The sequence below is a fragment of the Anser cygnoides genome, chromosome 6 (genome assembly GCF_040182565.1).
Source record: "Anser cygnoides isolate HZ-2024a breed goose chromosome 6, Taihu_goose_T2T_genome, whole genome shotgun sequence".
Classification (NCBI taxonomy): Eukaryota; Metazoa; Chordata; class Aves; order Anseriformes; family Anatidae; genus Anser; species Anser cygnoides.
This window is the reverse complement of record NC_089878.1, coordinates 7,731,099-7,748,157: the sequence shown is the minus strand read 5'-3', so window position 1 is coordinate 7,748,157 and position 17,059 is coordinate 7,731,099. Positions and strand designations below refer to the sequence as shown.

Here is a 17,059-nt window from a genome sequence, read left to right as displayed (position 1 = left end):
TGATCCCTTTTGAGTGATGAGCTGCAGTACAGACAGCTGTCATTGGTTTTGGCTTTATATTTATTTTTGTAGTGTTGCGGCACTACATTTATCCCAGAGAAAATACCCTCACGGTGTGGGCTGTCAGTCTGAGGCTGAGGAGCAGAGGCTCCATTTCAGTGACCTCTTTATTCTTTGCTCCTTCCACCTCCTGGCCGCAGCTCTCTGCGGTGGCCAGATTGCTTGCCTCAGGCCAGAGGTGCCATTTATCCAGCTCTTTGCAAATAGTCGTCATCGTTTTGTGCTCATGGTCCGTTCCTCTCTGGCAGGCTTTCCCTCACTGCAGAGCTGCTTGGCAGCAGCTGTGTCCTTGTCTGTCCCGATGCTCGGAGATGGCCAGTTACCTTTGTCATGGAGGTGATCCACACAAGTGGATTGGCTCTAGGTATCTAGACAGCCATTATATAAACAGTGCTTCTGGGGATAAAAATCACACATTAGTTACCTTGGATTTCTGTGAAGTGTAGAGCTGAGGAAAATTCATAAATATTTCCTTCTTCCAGACAATTTCACAGTTTTCCCTTTCTCCAAATGTATATATGTGTTTTAACATTGCTGTGATGACACTGTTGGAGGCAGGAATTAAATATTTTGATGTTTTCAAAATATAAATGATTTAGTTGGGGTTGTAGAACAGCTGCTAAAATGCTTTGTATTGAGCTACACTTCCCCCCTAGGCGTATTTTTGCCAGCAGTCACAGTATCACGTGCAGGTGACACAATTTTTATATGAGTAAACTACTTTTCCAATAACATATCCAGACCTGCAACTCCTCTGCATGTAATTCATCTGATATATCATATAACTAAAAAAAGAACAGAGTTCTTTAATGGAAGTACTCTTTTTCCTGAGCGACCCAACCCACAGAAAAGTGTAAAACTGAAAGGCCTTGGAAGACAGAGGGATGCTTTTCAATGTTTTGTTAAATTCTGTTATAATGAAATGCTTTAATCCCTTTTGTAGGTATTCCTGTTTTAGTACAAAGTAAAAGCAGATAAAATTTGAATTCTGAGTTTGAATTATCCGATGGATACTACAGAGAGTTCATTTTCTGTCAGAAAACTCAATCTGATGGGGAAGTTGCTAATAGCTCTATCTCCTAAGAGAGAATGTGGATTGGACTCAACTATTCCATACATATTTTGCTTAAAGAGCTTTGGTTTGTATTTTGCCAAATCAGATTTTTCTTCTCAGGTTGTGGGTTAATTTTTTCAATATTTTCAAAAAGCAAATGTTCATCTATATATCGGTCATACAGAAATACTACATAATAGCAAAGGGATTGAAACAACAGATTGCTCTTGAGCCTTGTACATGATGTCCAGATAATTTAATAGGAAACAAAATTTTTGACAGAGTATTTTAAAGAGATTACAGCATCCTACCTACTACTAATCTACTGCCTCCCAAAATGTATTTAAGTTTTAATGAAACAAACTTAAATATTAATTACTAAATTATGAAGCTGTTTTTTCATAATTTTAATCAGTGTAATTTTGTTTTCAGATAGACACACTGCTAGTTTGGGATTGTTCTGTTCTGCTTGAGATAATCCTCCTATAATATCTAATTCAATGCAGTGATCAATTCAGTTGCGGATTAGTGTAGCATTCAGTAGTAAAAATAAATATCCCCGAAGTGTACATGCCCAAAGCAGTGTTTAATTCTAATACAAATTGCACTGAATGTTTTACAAATTTGCATGACTTGTTTGCAATCTCAGGGTCAAAACAAGATAATGAGATCTAAACACCATGATTTAAACTTAGGTACAAATAACATAATGTCTATAAATGCTTTAAGGCTGCCTTATTTTAACATATTCATCTCTTTCATATTTTTCATCTTCAGTCCCTGATAAATGGGGATTAAAAGATATGAAAAGAGCTTTTCATAAGAGAAAGAATGCTTCATTTATTGTATTGGGTAAAGTCTTTTGGAGGTGATCACTTTCTCACTGAAACACTGTGCTCAGCACTCTTGTGGCCCAGGCATCTGTCATTCAAACAGATGTCATCCCATCAACTTGAAAATATAACTTTTTTTTTTTTTTTCCCCGATTCTGTGTGGCCAAGTGAAGTCTTGAAATTGATGTACTTGGTGACATTTGTTTAAGTGACAGATGTTCATGTCTAATAGCCCTCAATGGGGAGGTGACCTTGTTTTCTTAGTGGGGGTTCTGCATCAAGTGCTGTAATTATATGTATGCAGAGAATATACGCCTTTATGAAGCATTACATTGGTAAGGAAGCTTTTTCACTTCAAACTGCTGTGTGCATGTAATGGAAAGGCTTGGCAAAAGCTAGCGAATTTTCAGGGCTTGACTCTAACCTGTCCTAAATACAACAAGCTTAACACAATGAACTCAAATTTAACAGTGAAGAATGAGTGGAATAAAAACAGGCCCAAGACTCAAATCATTGAGCCAGTTCCTTTGTCGTGGATGATCTAGATGTTATCATCAGTCCAGTCTGGAGGACTCAGTTGCCGAGGAACACCATTAGATACTTCTCCACAGAATAGAAGAGTCTTCTGGTCTGGAGAACTGAAATCTCCACGTCTGGGTCACTCTAAAATTTCCTGCCTGGTGCTGTCCTCACCAGGCAGATATTTGAGTACTGTTTACACATAGCTGAGCTTTGAAAAGGTGATGGGAGCTTCTCAACAAGCTGGTTTCAGCTCTATATTAGATCTAAGATGAGTACATTAACTTGGGAAAAATGACAATGCAGTTAAGTACACCTGTGATAAAGGCTGCCATGTCTTCACTGCTGCTAACCATCGTTGGTAGCTGTACTAGCTTCTACGCATGCGTTCTGAATTTAGTATTTGTTATAATGATATTTATAGTCTCTAAAACGTTCCCTTTGGATAGATAATGTCTACCAAACTCATCCTTTCTTTGCACATTTTGCTCTTCTCCGGTGTACTCCCTTGTGCCACCTATGTTGGAACTGTACTCTTGGGCATTCAGCTGTTTCGTTTCCTCCTTAAAGATATAAAGTTATGCATTCATTTGGCTGTAAATTGGTCTAATGCAGTCTCCTATTTCCAAAGGTACGTGACAGCTGGGGAAAGGTAGATAGAGGAGGCTGTAGTGACATTAGTACAAAATAATTCCCTGCTGCCATTTTTGGGGATTTCCTTGGCTGAAGATTCCTTGACTGATCTTGGTTCAATAGCCCTGATTTGATTTACTTTTTGCCTCCTCTCCAGCTCATTTTTTCCTAGCTGTTTTTTAAACCTATATCACTTGTAGTACCCACAATATTCTGTGACAAATTGCCCTACAACTTAATTGCATATACTCTCAAAACAGCCTCTGCATTCCTCTAATTTTATTTCATGCTCACTAGTTTTTCGTACCAGAAGAAACTAAACAGTAGTCTCCTTTTCGCCTTTTCTATATCATTTCATAGTATGCAAAATCATTAAAAAAAAAAAAAAACAAAAAAAAAACCAACACTGAAGATACTTAGGATTCCTGAGATTGATATTTAATTAAAAATTCAGATACAGTTTCTCAGACATCTTGATCTTTATGTGAACTTATTGCAGGCTTTATTCCCAAGAGTCTTTTTAAAGTAGTACAAACCTTTCTTTCCTGATTATATTATAGCTGAAAGCTGTAAGCTGTATTTTGGTAATGACTTTTCTTAATGGTGAATTGTTAATTTCAGCAAGGAGTTTTGCAAAAGTGACCATATACACATAGCATGTTCCTCATGTAAAACATGGATCTTTGGGTCTTAGTTTCAATAATAACATCATGTTGGAGGGAATCTTCATGACACTGTATGAATGACTTCAGCAAGAATTTTTATTGGCAGTGTTGTCTACAAAGAGAAGGAAACAATTTTTAATTTCAGAGGTAGGATAGCAAGTGTTTCTCTGTGACACTGATTTCTGTATGCATTGTTTTAAACATGGAGAAGTGACCAAGTTGTGGTTTCTGGGACAACAGCACTTTGAGTATTTCCTCCTTTTTGGTTACTGTGATAACTTTTATATAAAATATTTATAACTTAAATTTGTTTCCTTTAGTGATAGGAGTCACTAAACTAGACTTCAGAAGAGTAAGAAATCTGATGGTTTTGCTTCTATAACCATTTTATGCCTTTTTTCCAATTTTTTTTTTAATCTTTTATTTTTTTTTGCCACTGCTTCTTTAAAGTCTGGGTTACAAGTCTCAAAGAATTTACATGTGAACATTTTGCCTGCATATGCAGTTTAATCAAATTAGCAAGTCAGTTTTCGTAAGTAAAATGTCATCCATTTTTATATGCCTTTTAGAGGGCCCCAACTTAGTCTGGGTTGTTGTATGAATCATACAAAAGTTGAATGCAGAGTCCAGCAGTTGTATTTCTCATAGATCAATTTAATTATTCTGGCAACTGGAATGTCTGCTAAGAAATGGAGGGAGGCAGGCAAATTATGTGCTGCCCACGCTCCTGTGCTCTTTACTGATCCTGGGAGAGAGCTGTAGGGTAGATACTTTTGCTGTGGTTTACCTAGCTATCTAGTTCTCCTTGTTAAAGTACTCTAGTTACACTGCATAGTGTTGTTGCTGTTCTATTCGTCCTTTTTTTCTTTTTTTTCTTCTCTTCTCTTCTCTTCTCTTCTCTTCTCTTCTCTTCTCTTCTCTTCTCTTCTCTTCTCTTCTCTTCTCTTCTCTTCTCTTCTCTTCTCTTCTCTTCTCTTCTCTTCTCTTCTCTTCTCTTCTCTTCTCTTCTCTTCTCTTCTCTTCTCTTCTCTTCTCTTCTCTTCTCTTCTCTTCTCTTCTCTTCTCTTCTCTTCTCTTCTCTTCTCTTCTCTTCTCTTCTCTTCTCTTCTCTTTTTTCTTTTTTCTTTTCATTACTATTTTGCTTTTAGTAACAGGAATGCATCTCAGAACTGTTCATTTGCTTGAGGATGTAAATTCACTTCTGCTATTGATGAATTTGCCCCACTCTGCAACAGGTAAATAAAAACCAAAACCTTACAAACAATGTGACAAAATAAAAATGAAGCCAAATATTTGTATGCTTACAAAGAACATTTATGAAGTTTTGCTATATAAGATCGCTTATAGTTTTCTCAGATCTTACTTAGTGATGTCTGAATTTTATCAAAACCAAAATTATTAAAACTAATGAAATGTTGACACAACAGATTTTGAAGATGCAAACATTGACTTACTATGTTTTTTTTTTAAGATATTTTCAGTGCAATGAAAGGATGATAAAAGTGAAGCAGCTTATACAAAATAAATTCAGTGCTTTTTTGGAAGGTGTTCTAGTCCAAATTTATTTTGATGGATTCTCATTTTTTTAGCTTGGAGTTTGCATTTGGCAAGGACAGTATCTTAATGAATTTCATCAATTACAGGAAAATTAGTCAAGTTAATGATTTGCAAGCTTTTTACTTTTGGGGATTGCAGCAAATTCTGTTCCAGGCCTAGCAGTGAGCCTCCTCCGTCTCAAGTGATCCTTCTTCAGTCTGCTTGGGTATTTGGTCCATGTCAAGTCCACCTTACTTTGCTATCTTTTATTTTTAATGGTGTTTCTCCCCCTACTTTTACCAACTTTTTAACATCATTACTAGGAATGTGTGTCTTGTGGTTAACAGCAATTAGCAAGCAGGCTGACATCCAGCATTATGGGCAGAGGAGAGGTTACACAGGTTGTGTGATGCTGGAGACTGGAGGCTGTGGTGATGCCGAGCTGCTGTTCAGGGCATATGCTGGAGTGCACACTCTTGTATGCCTTAACTTGCCATGACAGGACCTGATCTATGGCCTATATATGAGTTGCAACGCAAACTACTTTCACAAGAGAGATTATTATTTATTTTTTTTAATCTTTCAACCTGCTATATTCACTTTGCACAAGTGGTACGACCCTGAGCCAATGGAGCCTTCTGTCCTGCAACTTTGTGTACAAAAATACTTGACACTTATTTTTTTTTTCCTACAAGGTTGTTATCAGGAACTAGAAGTTGCACACATGTATGTGTCTTACCAATGAAAGCTAATTCAGTGTGACCCTCTGGTTTGAGTGTGTAGGCTGTCAGTTACTAGTTCAGGTATTAGATTTGTATTTTGGCAGGCTTTTGGCAGAAGTGAAGTAAACTTTGTTATCATCTGGGTGCTAGTTTTTGGACTTTTGTAAATGTATCCCATTCTTTCCTGTGAGCATAGTAACCATCACAACGCCCCCAAACTTGATTTATAATGAGAAGGAGAAAGCCAGTCCTTGTCCTGTACAACTTCACAGAAAAAAAGAAAACCCAACTGGAATCCTCTGTCCTTAAATCTGAAAATCTCTGGCATAATTTTGCTAATCTAGTTTCTCTGTGCTTTCAAATAGACAGAGTGACCGTATTTTCTCTCTGTTGCTTCTTTTTCTTTTTATAAAAGAGTCATTTTGTAATGAATTCTGCATTTCCACAACGTTTTTTAACTCTAATTTCTTATATGCACATTCGCTATTCCCTGTCACCTTATGACACAGTGCTGTCTCTAACATCCCGTTATGTTAAAAACATCTTGAGCAACTCAGGAAAGACCAGGATTATGAAGCACTGGAAAGTCCGAGTATGAATAGTTCGTTTTGCTTTGACTCTGTTCCATATTTGTTTAACCTTGTGTTTCTTAATATTTTGTATTTCACACGTTTAAATCTGGAGATCCATCTAGATCCTAATTATGTAAGGTATATGCAAGCTGATTTTCATGGCAGGTGACTGTGCAGAGCTCAGAGAATATGCAAAGCTCATCTCCTGGGAATGTTAAATACCAAGTTGTAAATGCTGATAGTAAAACAGCTCACAGAAAGAACATAAGTGTGTATCTTAGAGATGTAATTGTGTTTTTGTTGTTGTTGTTTGTAATTTTTATAATGTATATGCTTTGGATATTGGGATATTTTAGTTTCTTGTATTCCACTTAACGGAGTTCTGGTTTATTTTTGGTTATTCACTCAAAGTATAGGGTAGCAGTACAGATGTTGTAAAGTCTAATGAAATGGATTTACTTACTCAGAAATATATCAGAATATTGTAGAGTAAAGCATATAATGTGTTTGTAAGGTAAAACAAAGAGTAATGACTGGAATGATTCTGCTTGTGGGAAATGGTTGTTAATACCCCATGATAACTACACTGCATGAATAGTTTTGATTCTTAGAACAAAAATAAACAGGGAAACATCATATATACCATTTCAAAATGACACTTCCCTAAATAATGGAATTTTGATATAGTTTACTGTCAGAGAAAGCACCTGTGGTTTCCTCTCAAAATTGTATTTGTATGTCTATTCCACTCCCATCACTGCTACTATTTTTATTTGCACGTATAAAAGTAGACAATACAGTGTAGGGAATCCATCAGAACGGTCATATCAAATTTTTTTTTTTTTCCACTCCAAATATCTTTTATGTATCCAAGGACATAAAAATAGGAAAATGAAATTTTTGTTACTGTAATCTAAATAATTTTTCAAGTTTCATCTTCGCTGCTTCACAAATACATTTGGATCTAATTGCATTGTAGCTACAAAAGCAAAGTTTTATGTGTCAACCAGTGCTCACAGGTATACCTTGAAGAAGGGAAGGACTTCATTGCTGGCATTTAAGTATTAAACTTTCAAAATAATAATTCTCATGGATTACTTTCTAAAATGAATCTCTTTCCTATCAAATATTTGTATTTGGATTATTTTCAAATATTACTTCAAGTCTTTGGGAAGATGCCATTTGTTCACTCTGTCATTTTTCATATCTTCCTGTTTTCTCTTAATAGAGTTTGACTTCTCTAATTTGTCTCCCTTCCCCCAGCTATTACCAGCTGTGAAAAGTAATTTTTCAGCAGCCCTATGTGGCTTTTGGCAGACCTTTTATACAGTCAGTGTGTGTAGGGTCCTGAGGGGGTTGCTTCTACATCTGTCATGGGATTGTGCTACTCATGGCTTACATAAGTATTTATCTCTCAGGGCTTGTTTTTTGGTTGGTTTGGTTTTTTTGCTTTTGAGTACCAGGCCTTTGTTACAATTTTCTTTAGATGTGTTTGGGTCTTTAGCTTATGAAATTAAAGCAAAAGTGACTGTTTTATGACTCAACCCAACAAACCAGACTGTAACCATTTCCAAATTTATGGGTCCCAGCTGCTGTCAGTACAACTGCTCTGGCTCCGCGGGTCAAATGATTACAAATAAGTTATTTGAAAATAATATAAAGTAATAAAGAAATTCAGGCTACGCAGAACATGCACCTAATTGAGCTTTCTTGTATGTTGCCTTCAAGACAGAGAATACTGCTGAGTCCCAAAAGGGGGTATACCCTGTACCTCCCACCATTCCCACACACATCTCATCCCTCTGCTTGTTGTATTCCTTAGTCAGGATGGAGCTCCTGAAGCAAGAAGCTTCAGTGAAACAAAGTTGTTGCATTTTTGCTCTCAATGGATATCATCCCATTTTCTGAAGCGCTTTGAAACACCTCAAGTTTTACAGCCTTTTCAACATAACCTACAAGTGCAATGTTGGATATCATGGATTAGATATAGCATTTTAAAACTATCCTCTAGTGTTTTGCCAAATGTTTTCAGAGTCTAGCACATCTCTGCCATGCAGATGGATGCCAGCAAATCTCTTACAGAGTGATGAAGGCTGCATACAGCAGGGGACTCTGAGCTTTAAGACAGCCCTGTGCACATGTAGAGCAAACCTCTTCACTGTCATCCCCTGCACACAGGCTCAAATTATCCCACTTTGCTGTTAAATCCCATTGTGTTAAAAACCTCTATGCAGGAATGGTGAAAGTAGATTAGGATAATTATTAATCATGAGTCCTCTGTCCACTCACTTCCTCCTTGGGAAGAAATTATCCCCTGCTTAAGTTCAAGTGTGTTAACTGCTCTGCAACATAACAAGCCGTTAATCTTCAAGCTTCTGAAAGTGTCCTTATGTGCCTTCAAATTTTCATCATCTTTAGGCTGCTCACGTTGCTTTGAAAAAAAAAAAAAAAAACAAAAAAAAAAAAAATAAGCTCACTAGCAGATCTTTCGTATTAAAGGTCCAGGAAAAAAAATCAAACACGTTACAGGACTGTAGTAGGTGGCTTGTGAAATAAATATTTACCAAGGATTGATCCGTCTTAACACAAAGTGAGTGCTACTTTGAAATTTAGTGTTTGGTTCTCAGAATATTTCAGTTCTTTCTAAAATAATTTTACTGATGTACCACTCTTTCTTCTCTAAAATCCTTCTTCTGACCTGTTCGACCCTTGCTTGTTTTGCGGTCTGTACGTTTGCACAGAAATGTAGATTTCTCTGTTATTTAATATTTATATGGGTAGTCATCTAAAATTCAGGTTGCCTACTGCAGGCTATTATGTCTAATAGCACTTAGTGTATTAGGAAAAAAATACCATGCTCCCTTAATCATTTGGTATATATACATATTTAATCTGTTAGATTAGGAGACCAGATTGTGACCATGGGCTGCGTAGAGCCATCAGGCCAAACCAGTGAAGGCAGCCAGAATGAACAGAGGACTGGTGTGATACCAGTGTAAAGTGTTGTATTATTAGTGCCCTGCTCCTGGTGCTGCTCTGTGTGTCATCAGCGTGTCTGCTTTGGGCAAGATCAGAACTCAGCTTGCTCCCTTTGTTGATTTGCCATAGGGTGCTTCTGCTGGACTGTAATACCAATTTGCTCCAGCAACGTGGTGTAAAATTCTCTTGGTGTACTTGCTATTTGTTATGTTAATGTTCTTACAGTTCAAGAATAAATGCATCTTATTGCAGTATGCCTTCTTCTAGCAGCTAGTACATAAATTACACTTACAGTTCATAATTCTGTAAACAGGCATAATTCAAGAAACTCATGGTCAATTAAATGTGTCAAGCCTATTGTTTGTTTTCAGTGTGTTTTGCCAAATTTCTTTTGGTGCATCAAATTAAAGAACCCAAGCAAATTTATGCTGGGGAAGAATTTAGTCTGGTTTTAGAGTGCTCAGGCAGACGACAGAAGAGTTTCCAGGTAGGGTTGTAAGCACCGTGATGTGCTTGACGACTGCGTGCCAGGACATAGCATGCATGTGAGGGGAAGGCAGCTTTTAGTTTGCATCTCCTGCATACGTGGGTTTGAGTATATTGGAACCTTTCTTGCTCAACATTTTGATGATTTGGTAGTTAAATAACAAATAGATCGTTTGTGATGGAGAGGGATTAAAGGAGTTAATGGCTATATTTGCTTTCAGAGGCATGTGTGCCTTCTATCGAAGTGAATTAGTCTCTCAGGCTTCTGAAGAGAGTATTAGACCTAACATCTTAATATATTCTAAAGCTGTGTGTCTCAGAGAAGCGAATTAAAGGATTTTAAATTTCTAATTACTTCAGATGTAATTAATTTCCTCTTTTTGAAAATAAAGTTGGATAGGAAAATGTAGTTTAAAAAAGCAGAGAGACTGTGAAGGGGAATAAGTTACACTGTGAGAACTGCTGCAAAGCACTGAATTAATGTTTTTATTTTGTGCGTGGTCATTAGTCATAGCAGGACTTTACAGATACCAGGTCAGCACTTTCTGTGTGAGAAGCATCTTGTCTTTTACTATAGTGAGGTTGGCAGCATCCTTAGGACAAGCACCATGTGTGGAAATACACTGCAACCTTGCAGAAGATACCAGGAGAGCTTCCTCCCAGCTGCCAGCTTGCTACTGCCTGCCCACACGAGTCTGTTCAGCCCTGCTGCCTGTGCGGGGAGATGAAGCTACCCAGCAGAAATAACTCATGACACTGCAACTAAGCCAAGGAAGAATTATTCGGAGTTGCCCTTTCTGTAAGTTTATAGCTTGTGACGTCTGACGGTAGTTTTGTGGCAGCCCTTGAGATTTATAAGGAGTATCTTATCTCCCCTTTATATCTGGCAATAAATTCAGAGAATTCACAGCTTCAGACTTCTGTCTGCATTGCTGGCACCAAATGTCAGTTTTACTGAGTTTCCCGAAGATGTGTTTTACTCACAAATCAGTGATGAACCCACTGAACAATTACCTCTGCTTTCATAAATTAAAATCATGCTAAAACTAAGGAATGTAAGTTTTGTAAAAAGAGATTCTGTGTTGCCTTTAGATACGCCCAAAGCATGGTCAATATTATCTTCTGCACAGCAGCTCGGTGCTGAGTAAGGGCTTGAAAATGTTAGATACTGCACGCTGATGCTGTAGTAGTAATTGAAGGCCTAACTGCAGGAATGTCTTCTGCATTTCAGTGCTTCATTTTTAGGAAAAGAAAGGGTGAAAGAAACATGATTTACAGGGATCAGCCATTCCTTTGACAAATTTTAGAGCAATAACTTGACATAAAACCCAAGTCTACTTACGAAGTTTTTAGCTTCGGTGCATTAAAGAACACGCTCAAATTAAGCCATGGGCTGTAAAGGCTAATTGCTTACTCTTCTATTTTTGTGCCAAGAGAATTAACTGTACTCAATTAGACTGGAAGTGGAGGTCAACAGAATCAGATTTGCAGCACAGCCTTCCCTATCATCCAGAAGTACAAAAGCCTCTTTATTTCCACTGCTCTGGGTTTGCAGGCAAATCCATGCTGATCACAGAAGAGATTTTCTGACAAAACTAGGTCCTTTTCATCAGCATCATCTTATGCTGTTAGCCCCATCTGTTGGGGAAGATCATTGCTTTCAAGTGTAAGGCAAATAAACCTGAAGCATCGACAGTACTTTCCAGGCCAGACATACCGGAGGTAACATCAGAGCTCTGCACGTCAGGCTCAGGTGTGTTGTTTGAGCCTGTGAGGCTTCTGCTGAAGGATGCTCATGAAAAAGCACTTCTTCCAACCCCTGCTCAGGCACAGCAGTGAGGCAGAAATGCGATCAGTCATTTTTCGATGAGTTCCTTCTCGGTATTTTGCTTAGTTCTTGGAACTGAGATCCAAGATGTTAATTGAATTCTTCCTCTCCATTTTTGTTTTCTCTTTAGCGATCTTTCTCAGATAAAAATCTTTCTCCTTGATCTTACCATCTGTATGTATATCCTCCAAAAGGGATATTTAGAGAATGAGCTGCTGATACCAATGAGCATGTAAGAAACATGAATGCATTTACTTCTCGGTTGTTTGCTTTTGTTAAATTTCCAGAGATAGCAAAGTGCATCTTAACTCCAGGGTAATTTCCTTGCAAAGTTTTGATCACGATCATCAACTATAAAGTAACTTGAGTTTGCCAATGAAAGAAATCTAATCGTTCTTTTAATATGGACAAAATAAGTTATTTCCCCTTAGCTTTGTTTGCAAAAGTAATTCTACATAGCTCTGAGAACCATTTCTGTGGAAGCTTTCCAGAAAGCTTTCCATACGAAAAAGGGTGTGTGTGTGGTGTGTTTGTGTGTGTGGGAGGGTAATCCTAAGAGTGAGGCTTTGCGAAATCGTGAATAATGGAAAAATAATGGAACGTGTTGGGGAAACTTAATGATAGTTTGCAGCCAGCTTTCACTGTTAGCTATTTTGCTGTTTTGCAGCTGGCTGATGTATTTACGTGGCATTCACCTAGATTCATACATACAAAGACTAAATATCGGGAATGACAGGATTTTTCTTGCTCGAGACTTTCTTTGGAGAAATAATTTGTCCCAAAGGAAGTGTTCAGCTATACAGAAATGGAGATTTCTGACTGGAATTCTGTACTATGACTTTTTCTCCCCAGCGCATTCAGCTCTCATTTCTTGCCAACGACTTTTCTCCTTTCAAATGATCTTGTTCTTATTCGAGTTTATGCTGCTGTCCTCAGCTACTGAGGACAAGTTACTCAGAAACTACAAGTCACTGGAATAAAGTGAGGTTAATCTCTGGTGTTTTTCTATAGCTCAGTGTAAGTGACAGTGTTTATAATCTGCTTCCAGAAAAATAGAGCTAAAGCTGTAAAGGAGTGAGGATAGAAGTATAAAATACAAAACTAATAAATGTTGCATAAGGCTTTTTTCTTTGCAATGTTACATCTGCGTTCTCAATTCACTATGGCAAATAGCAAAAGGGAAAACATCCATTTAACAACCTTCTCTTGCCACCACAAATCTGCATTTGAAAGCATTTCTTTGTGCCGGATGAGGTGGTAAAATAATTGTCAGAGAGTTTAAGTCAATAGAGTCCTTGGTATAAATACTGATTCCTCAGCAACCTGGGAGTTTTGCTAGCAGGCTGGGGACCTGGCCAAGAGATCCTGGTACTTCCACTCATAAAGTAGTAACTTACTTGTTTTGGAATAGGGAATCACATCATTCAAGTGAAGGACCTGGAAGCTGGTTTAGTTTTAATTAGTCTAGAACTGCTTTGCTCTACAAATCATCTATTTTTCAGTGTGTTTATGAGATACGCGAGTAATTTGGCTTGCTCTCACAGATGGGGATGAGGCACAGAAACGAAACCCCATGGAAAAGCTGGACACCATCCTGAACAGCTTCCCAGACACTAATGTTCAGGTGTCCTCTCATCCGTTACTAGTCATCTGACCTGGTCCTGTACCCTCTGATCCCATAACTTGACAGAGGTGGGTTCCTCAGGTCAGCATCCCCAAAAGCCAGAGGAGTGTAGTATGTGGAGGTATTAAATATCTTGAAACTTGTGTAGTTTTTGGTAGCCATTTATGGTTTAAATAGCTTAATTAAAAACACTATAATATTTATTAAATACTCAGTCCATGATGGACTAATTAAGATGAAATTAAAAAGAAGAATTAGAAACATTGCTTGTGTTTAAAACAAAAAAAAACAAAAAGGTAAAATTACTTTGTCCTTTGCAATTCAGGAATAGAAATGAAATCCAATGAAACTGCAACCCCATTTAGGGGCTATAATGTAATTTGCCATGATACCCGATTGTTTGGAGGGTCAGGCGTTATGATCATATAGTGAAATGAAGGTGAACTGTGTAATGTGGCTGGGAAGTGGAGCATGGAGGATCATGGTAGGGATCTTTCTTCTGGGAATCTAGAAAGCGGATGAATTCTGTAAGGGACTAAAGAAATGTAAGTAAAACTCTGGGGTGATACAGAAAAGCTTTAAGCACTCAAGGCTATTATTTCTCAGGGAACCATTCCAAGTGATCCGCGGCAGCCAAGGAGAATCTGCTAACTGTGCACTTTACCTTGGAAACTCGACAGTGAGCCAATTGCTAATTGCCTGAAATACCCAGACTGAAATGAGACTTGATAGAGGATGGCTCCGAGAGTTGGTGTACGTCACATCCTGACGATTTTAGATATGACTGAGATGAAGATGTTGATGTTCCATGCTGATGTCGAACTTCCACATAACTTAATCATACTGTATGATGAGCCCATGGCAATGAGGTGGAATGGGCATATTTGAAAGATAGGGAGCCCAGTCAATTTTTATTTATTTTTGTATTGCTTGTTTTAAAAACTGGGACAATCCTGGAGTCTGGTAGACTTCACGTAGAGTATCAGATGTCACAATCTCCCCATCAGAGGGTTTTGAATAGTCAGCCACTCCATAAATACACTTTCTGAACAGTATGAAGTTCATAGTACAGTGTAGAAGGAGTTAGTGTTGCCAATACCCACTGGAAAAAATAGCTCTGTATTCAGAATATTTTTAGTAGTTTCAATTTCTTTTGGAAGGACACTAGCTATGGCTGAATATATGACTTAATTGTACTGGCAGCCTTCTGATTAATTATTAGTGTGAAGTGGAAAGTTTACCACTGGTACTATTTTGCGTAATATTGTATTGTATTAGTAACATTATTAACATTCTGAGAGTTGCTCAAAGACCTAGATGCAAAGTTTTTATGCTCTTTAGAAAAAGGGCAATTAATTTCTTTGTGCTCAATGAAGTAAGGACATCTGCAAATTATAGTTCTGGTATATAATTGCATGTTTTGAGTAGAGCACTGAATGCTAGTAGAAATATAAACTATGTGTAGCAATAAACATATCATCCAAGTCCTGCAAAATAAGTAGACATTAGTTATTGCTATTTTAGTTACATGTAATTGAATTATTTATTCTGTTTAAGTTTTTCTGATCTCTTTTTGTAGCTTGAAGAGAAAATTAGGAAGGGAAAAAAATAAACAACCTTGTAGTGACTGAGGGAATGATTGAGACCTTGCTAATCTTCTCATATGTGGTTTACAGAAGTTGGGCAAGTATTATCAAAATCGCTAGTAATATTTTAAAATTAAGGCATATCCAAATTCTTTACACTTAGTATTACCTCCTTTCTCATTTTGAAGGCTAAACACTTTGTAATGTGGTAGGTAATTTTGACTGAAAAGGCTAGAGGAAATCTTTCCTTGCCGAGAATTTCATCTCTGCAAAGATGAGTTGATCTCAACAAGACTTCTTGTGGGCTCAGTTGTATGCGGATAAGTCTTGAGATGGCATCCTGTGAGTCAAATCTATCTGCCTCCAGTGAGGTCATTGCCACAAACACCAAAACTGACAGTGAAACAGGTCAGACAGATGGGTGTCTTGCTCTCTGGAATCATGCCAATACTTTATTATATATATTTATTAATATATTATGTGAAATTTGCAAAGGAAGCATTGGTTGAGAGCAAAAATGTGTGTATTGTTTATTGATATTCAATTGAATGCACTAAAAGGCCCTATGAGAATAAAGCAGTATTTTTCTCTTTTCCATCTTACATGGAACAGCATTCTGCATTAGTCTTTCTGCATGGAAATGCCAGGCATGGTTTTGGTTTGCATGACTGACCTCCTATCTCCCAGAAACAGTTACCACCAAAATGTTCCTTGTTCATCTGTGTCCTTCAAAAGAGAAATTTAAAGTATTATTGCAGCACCTGTGGTAGCTTTTAGGGGTTACAGTGTTTTGTAATCTTGGGTTTTCTGCCACAGTTTCCATTGCAGAACAGTTTTTGATAGAAATTTAAAATAGGTAATGATATTGATAGATTTATATCACTCCATAATGTTAAAATACCCATGGAAAATGATGAAGGAGGAAATAATTAATTGTAAAACAGTTTAAAGCTGAAAGTATGATGAAAACTCTTCAGATTTTATTGCACTGGACATGTTTAAAAGTGCTTCAGTGGTATTGCCTACATATACATAGCACACTTAGGGATGCTCCATGTTTCTTGCCAGCAGAACTGTGAGAATATGGGAGGGTGTCTTCATGTGTAAGGATTCAGCAGTATTAAAAAGCAAGCCTATTTTTGAATTTGGCAATTCTGAACTCAAAACACAAGTCTTTCCTTGAATTATTTATAATATGGAACTGCTAGACAGTGTGTTTTAGAAGTAAGTGATGAGGCTGAACAAAAATGAATGTGGTACCTCCTTGTCTGCACATCTGCATTTCTAAAGATCAGGCAGAATTTGACAACAGGCTAAAGATTGTTTCATTCTTTGAGGATTCCTTCTCTTTATCTATATTGTATTTCTGGAACTGGTATCCATGGCAATTTGCAAGGATGACTTGGGAGCTAGGCTTTAAAACATCTATGAGTTCCTCCTCTAACATATCTTGCAATGTGACTTTGTGAGTTCATTTATAGAGGTAAGCTGTTGTAAGCAGTGTATTTAAAATCCATTTTTTTTCCCGTAGTGCACACAGAATGTCCATTTTTAGTGCAGTGGAAAATCCCTATGGATTTGGTTCAGTTTCTGTATAAACCCTGAAATCCAGATACTGCTGGATACACCTGAATGGCTTTTATAGCTTAGAATAAAACGCGAATGGGTTTTAGGTGAGCTGTAATGGCTAAGGATGGTGATTTATACTTCAGCGATCTTTATCAAGTGATCTTTCAGTAACTGAAATTTTGATAAATCTCCTATTTACTAATAATACTATTTAAAGTTCTGAGCATCTTCAAAGCCATGTACACTAAATCTTTTGGGGAAGAGATGAGGAATGACCCAGGGTAAATACTTTGTAATGCTATTTTAATTTTAGAAACCTTTGGAGCTATAGAGCTATCAGTATGATCCAAAGCCAAGGACTGAGATTTAGTAAGCCGTTATTTCCCCAACACC

General features: G+C 37.4%; 1 protein-coding gene across 4 annotated transcripts in view; it reads left to right on the top strand.

The window, feature by feature from the left end:
* ZNF804A (zinc finger protein 804A) overlaps positions 1-17,059 on the top strand; it is a 152,512-nt gene that overhangs the window by 36,579 nt on the left and 98,874 nt on the right. The window lies entirely within an intron of this gene.